A 7,092-nucleotide genomic window follows, 5' to 3' on the forward strand; every position below is an offset into this window, starting at 1 on the left:
TGAGCTTGCACACTAGATGCTCTTTGCCTTTTTCAATGAACCCTTCTGGTTGCTTCATATGGATGTTCTCTTCAAGACTTCCATTAAGGAAAGCTGTCTTGACATCCATTTGCCAAATCTCATAATCCATATGAGCAGCAATGGATAAGAGTATCCGGATAGACTTAAGCATGGCTACTGGCGAAAAAGTTTCCTCATAATCGATTCCCTCTTTCTGAGTGTACCCTTTCGCAACAAGCCTAGCTTTGAAGGTTTCTACCTTCCCATCTGTCCCTCTTTTCCTTTTGTAGATCCACTTGCATCCAACAGCTTTTACACTATCAGGTGGTTCTACAAGCTCCCAGACCTTATTAGAGTACATAGACTCTATTTCAGAATTCATCGCCTTTTGCTAAGATGCTGCATCTATATCTTGGAGTGCTTCGTCATATGTTCGGGGATCAGGTTCATGTTTACCCGGGATCAAGTCCGAAGACTCTCCCAAAAACATGAATCTCTCAGGCTGCCTTACAACCCTCCCACTACGACGAGGCACTGACTGTGGTTGTGTATCATGTGTGACACGTGTTGCAGTCTCTTGTGGTACTACATCTTGTACTGTTGGTACTAAAGTAGACGTGTCCTCTCTTAGTTCTTCTAAAACAACTTTACTACTGGGCTTGTGATCCATTATATAGTCTTCTTCTAAAAACTGGGCATTGGTGCTAACAATGACCTTCTGGTCTTTAGGACTATAAAATAAACCACCTTCGTTCCTTTTGGATATCCTACAAACACGCGAACTTCATGCGGGATTCTAACTTATCAGCCTTTTGCACATGTACTGGACTACCCCAAATCCGAATATGTCTTAGACTGGGTTTTCGCCCATTCCACAATTCTATGGGAGTAGAAGAAACTGATTTAGAAGGTACTAAGTTCAGAACGTATACTGCTGTTTCCAGAGCATATCCCCAAAATGAATTTGGTAATTCTGAATAACTCATCATCGATCTAACCATCTCCATAAGAGTCCTATTCCTTCGTTCTGCTACACCATTCTGTTGGGGTGTACCAGGTGCAGACAACTGGGATTGAATCCCGGCCTCTGATAAGTAATTCCTAAACTCTCCTAAGAGGTATTCGCCACCACGATCAGACCGTAGTGTCTTGATACTTTTACCTAGTCGTTTCTCCACATCAGCCTTGTATTCTTTGAACTTATCAAAGCACTCGGACTTGCGGCGCATTAGGTAAATGTATCCGTATCTTGAATAATCATCTATAAAAGAGACAAAGTATTCAAAACCTCCTCTTGCCTGGACAGACATAGGACCACACAAATCAGAGTGAACCAATTCTAACACTTCTTTGGCTCTATACCCCTTGGCCTTGAACGGCCTTTTGGTCATTTTACCTTCTAAGCAGGATTCACAAGTTGGAAAATTTTCCAACTCTAATGAACTCAAAAGTCCATCGGCTATAAGCCTCTGAATCTTACTTAAGTTAATATGACCAAGCCTTAGATGCCAAAGATATGCTTGGTTCATTTGCGAAGGTTCTTTTCTCTTATTAGAATTAGAAGATGAGTTATAAATTTCCATGTTTTGCTTTGTGGAAGAAATTGGATTTAAAGTATACAAATTGCCAACTAATGCACCGAGCAGATAATCACTTTATTTCTTTTAATAACTACATCGTTACTGAAAGAAACAGAATATCCATCCAAATACAGTTTAGAAATTGAAATTAAATTCTTTCTGAAACTGGGTACATAAAGACAATTTCTTAAAACCAAACTTCTATTCTATCAAAAGATAAGTAGATGTCTCCCACTGCAACAGCCGCCACCTTAGTAGCATTGCCCATGTAGACAGTTATCTCTCCTTCAAATAGTCGTCGGGTTTCCTGAACCCTTGCAAAGAGTTGCAGACATGATCAGTGGCTCCTGTATTTACACACCAGGTGCTGGTAGATAACACCGCTAAATATGTTTCAACTATTAGAGAATGAGATATACCTTTATTGTTCTGATTCCTACGAGGACAGTCTGCCTTCCAATGTCCAACCTGCTTGCAGATGAAACACTTGCCCTTCGGCTTCTTCATTCCAGCTTTAAATCCCTGAGATTTATTCACTTTCTTTGCTGAGCACTTGTTTCTTCTTCTTCTTTCCTCTCGGTTTAGAAGTAGAACCATTTTCAGCATAGTGAATTTGAGAATTGTGACAAAATAATCCTTCTGCCGCTTGAAGTTCTGTCAGTAGTTCCCCTAATGAATAAATCCTCTTATTCATATTATAGTTCAGGCGGAACTGCTCAAAACTTCTAGGTAGCGTTTGGAGGATCATATCGATCTGGGTTTCCCCATCAATTTCTCCTCCAAGGATCTGTATCTCGTTCAGATAAGTCATCATGTTTAGGATATGATCCCTTACAGGAGTACCTTCTTGCATGGTGGCTGTCATTATCTTTCTCATAGCTTCTTGTCTAGAAGCCCTATCCTGATGACCAAAGAGTTTCTTGAGATTGTTCATAATATCATAAGCTGTTGGTAAATCTTTATGCTAATGTTGCAATACATTTGACATTGAAGCCAAAATGTAACACCGCGCCATCTCATCTGCCTTTACCCATCTCTTATGATATTCAATCTCCTCTTGGGTAGATTCACCAATGGGTGCATCAGGACAAGGTTCAGTCAGTACAAATTTATAGCTTTCAGCAGTCAGAACAATATCCAGGTTTCTTTTCCAATCTATGTAATTTGGTACAGTAAGTCTATTTTGTTGAAGTATGATCGACAGTGGGTTGAAAGTCATCCTAAGAATCACAAATAACTTTTGGTCAGAACTCTAAATTTAGAATAATATTGATTCCTCAAACAATACTATTTTAAATTAACCAACACCTCATAACACCGTGAATTTTGTATGCCACGTTAGTGTGGACGTATACAAATTCAACATTTATAAAAGGAGGGTTTTAACCCATTAATTTTATTATCTTGTCAACCTAACTTTTGACAAATAAAAATAATAGTTGGTATCATTTGGTCACACAAATAATAGCAGTGACTCCGTTGGGGAGGATACTATTAGATGTGTCTAAGTGTATACCATTACTTGACACTAAGTCCATTAATAAGATTATGCCCCTTCCGTTGGGGAAGGTCACACGCTCTTAATTAACTTCCTATAGTCATCCAAAATAGAAGTCTGTTCTAGTGATCCGCAAACAAGCTCATCCGTTATGGAGGAAGGCACTCAGAGCCAACGCGCAAGCTTGTTTGCATCACTTACAAACCAGTAATGGAGACCATGGGATTTATTTAAAAATCCCTCTCCCACTTAGTTATTTATAAATGAGGAATTTTAACTATGCTAGCCTACTTAAACTTGTAAACTAACATGCACACACAATATAAAAGCAATAAATAGAAAATTTAATTTTCAACTATTATGGCTTTTATCTCTAATTGTCCTCCATGTGTTGTCATCCCAAGCTGCTGCCATATTTGGCCACCGCCATCCATCTTGCTCCTAGTTCCGCTGCGCCTCTGGTCCTTAGAAGGTTCCACGCTTTGCAAGATTCGATCCGCGACATAAATAGAATTTTACATTTTTGATCCTATATTCCATAAAAGGAATGTACATGTATCTAGATCAAAAAATAAAATCCTAATAAAAACTAAATACAGCTCCTGCTGTATTTTAATACAATCATGCACACACATTAAATGCCCTTGACATGTCCAAGGGTCCAATCACACACATAATAACTAAAAGTCATAATAGTTGGATCCTGCATCCACAAAGTTAGCACATCCTACTATTATCCTGCCTAAATTATGTATGACATGTGCATAATTAAACTAAATACCAAATACACAGAGGCAAAACCCTAGCTCTGATACCAATTGTTGGTTGCTACTCGGAAAACCTAGAGGTTCCACTGTACAAAATTTTGTACAAAGGTCTGAACCTTTTCCTAGCTACCATGTGTTCTTTTAAATTAAATTTTGGATCGCCTGCGGAACTTAACACGTTTGATCCAAAACTTAATCTATTTGTTCTTTTAGGTTTTGACTTGGATCTCCTGCGGAACTTAACACGTTCGACCCAAGTCTCCTTAAGTTATTAATTCCATTAAATATTAATTCCCATAAAAGGTTCCCAGTACTGACGTGGCGAGGCACATGGCCTTCTTGGATATGGGAGCAACCACCACCGACTAGACAAAACCTTTAATAGAAAGCTAATATTTAATTTCCTAAAATAACTTTAGGTTAACCAAAGAGAACAATCAAATCACAAGGAAAAAAAAAACAAAAGAACACAACTTCGAAAAACCATATTCGAAATTCTAGAACGTAAGCCTCTTGTATTTGGTATTATTTCCATAAATAACTAGCATGATGCGGAAATAGAAATTACTAGTTATACCTTGTAGAAAAACCTCTTGATCTTCTACCGTATTCCTCTTCTAACCTCGGACGTTGTGTGGGCAACGATCTACCGAGATGAGAAACCACCAACCACCTTCTTCTCCTCCAAGCAAGGTTCGGCCACAAAGGAAGAACTTTACCAAAGAAGAAAATCAAAATACTAACCAAGCTCCAAGAGATGCTAGCTTTCTCTCCTTCTTCTTCTTCTTCTCCAAGTAGTATCCGGCCACCACAAGAACTCCAAGAAGAGTAATTCGGCCACCACAAGAGGAAGAGAGGGAGAGGTTGGCCGGCCACACCAAGGAAATAGGGAGAGAAAACAATAGAGGTTGTGTCTAATGAAGGCACCCCTCAACCTTCTTTTATATTCCTTGGCCTAGGCAAATTAGGAAATTTATTTACAATAAAATTTCCTTAATTTCCTTGACATGATTTATTTGAGAAAAATAAAATAAAATTTCCCAAATAAACTCTAATGGCCGGCCACATCAAGAGGAAGCAAATTGGACAAGTTTCAATCAACAATTAAAACTTTCCTTATTTGTTTCGGAAATTTTAAAAATAAAATTTCTCTTTAAAAATCTCTTCATGGTTAATAAAAGGAAATATCTATAATTTTAATTTTATTAACATGTGAATAATTTTAAAGAGAAAATAAAAATCTCTCCAATCTACAAATAAGGAAAGAGATCTAATCTCTTTCTTTAATCTTTTGTAAATCTTTTACAAGAGAGATATTTTAATTTTAATTCTCTTTAAATTATATCTACCACATAATAAAAATTAAAATTAAATTTCTTTTTAATTTATTTTGGCCGGCCCTACTAGCTTGGGTTCAAGCTAGGGCCGGCCACCCAATTATACCTAGGCCCTAGCTTGTTCCCAAGCTAGCTTGGCCGGCCCCTATTGGGTGGGTTTAGAAGGTGGGTATAGGTGGGTATAGAACTCTATAAATAAGAGGCTACGATAAGGACCGAGAGGAGGAATTGGTTTTGGTCTTCCGATAAAATTAAGCATCCCGTGTTCGCCCCGAACACACAACTTAATTTTACCAATGATAATTCATTCCACTAGAGAACTATCATTGAACTACCGCACCAATCCCAAATTACATTTTTGGGCTCCTTCTTATTATGAGTGTGTTAGTCTCCCTGTGTTTAAGATATCGAATGTCCACTAATTAAGTGAGTTACTGACAACTCATTTAATTAATGTCTAAGTCCAAGAGTAGTACCACTCAACCTTATCGTCATGTCGGACTAAGTCCACCTGCAGGGTTTAACATGACAATCCTTATGAGCTCCTCTTGGGGACATTATCAACCTAGTATCTCTAGGACACAGTTTCCTTCTATAATCAACAACACACACTATAAGTGATACCATTTCCCAACTTATCGGGTTTATTGATTCATCGAACTAAATCTCACCCATTGATAAATTAAAGAAATAAATATCAAACATATGTGTTTGTTATTATATTAGGATTAAGAGCACACACTTCCATAATAACTGAGGTCTTTGTTCCTTTATAAAGTCAGTATAAAAGAAACGACCTCAAATGGTCCTACTCAATACACTCTGAGTGTACTAGTGTAATTATATAGTCAAGATAAACTAATACCTAATTACACTACGACCTTCTAATGGTTTGTTCCTTTCCATTCTGGTCGTGAGCTACTGTTTATAATTTATAAGGTACTGATAATATCATCTTCTGTCTGTGACACCACATACTATGTTATCTACAATATAAATTAAATGAACAACTACAAACAAATGTAGATAATTAGACCAAATGTGATTCTTTATTCATAATGAATGTTTACAAAGCTTAGGCTTTCAGTATACACTCCAACACTTTTTTCTAGCTCGCTTTCAGATGCAAAAAGCTAACTAATTTAATAATACAAACTAATTGAATCAAATTGGATGGAGTTAATAGGAATTAAGGAGTAGGACAGAGCGGTAGAAGAGAACAAGAAAAATTAGCTTTGCTTTTGTCTCCCTCTCAGCTTTTTCCTTGCTTTTGTAACCGGGCAAAACACACAACAATTCAAAATCAAGAGAACTAATGTCACAAGCAAGGACAACAAAGTTGATCAAAAATAAAAACTACACAGATCAAACACAAACTTATCAAAATGGAAGATTAATCAATGAGGCTGGCAGGCTTCTATCGCCGACCATGTAGAAACCTAGAAACGACCACCCTTGAAGAGGAGAGCTCACGACGAAATTAGGGCGAGGAATGGCACAGCGGCACTTCGCGGCGACAAAATTAGGTTTAGGATCGAGCGATCAGCACAGCGGAACTTTGCAACTGCAAATTTAGGGCGAGGATCAAGCAATCGGCAGAGGGGCACTTCGCAAGTTGCGATGGTGAAAATAGGGAGAGGAATCGATGATGCAAGTTTCATTAAAATTAAAATATAAATATTAAATTACATAACACATTAATAATATTTGAGCCCCTCTTGGAACTGGTCCTGAGGTGAGCGCCTCCTGGGCCTCACCTCAGGTTCGGGCCTGATAGCCAACCAGGGTGGCACCCTGTGCTTGGCTGTGATAGCGGACCAAAATCTAGAGCTATAAATGAACCAATCGTTCGTGAATAAGCTTGGTATTTTGTTTGGTAAGAATTTGTTTATGTTCATTCAATATACATA

This window comes from Zingiber officinale, chromosome 8B, assembly GCF_018446385.1.
Source record: "Zingiber officinale cultivar Zhangliang chromosome 8B, Zo_v1.1, whole genome shotgun sequence".
NCBI classification, from domain to species: Eukaryota; Viridiplantae; Streptophyta; class Magnoliopsida; order Zingiberales; family Zingiberaceae; genus Zingiber; species Zingiber officinale.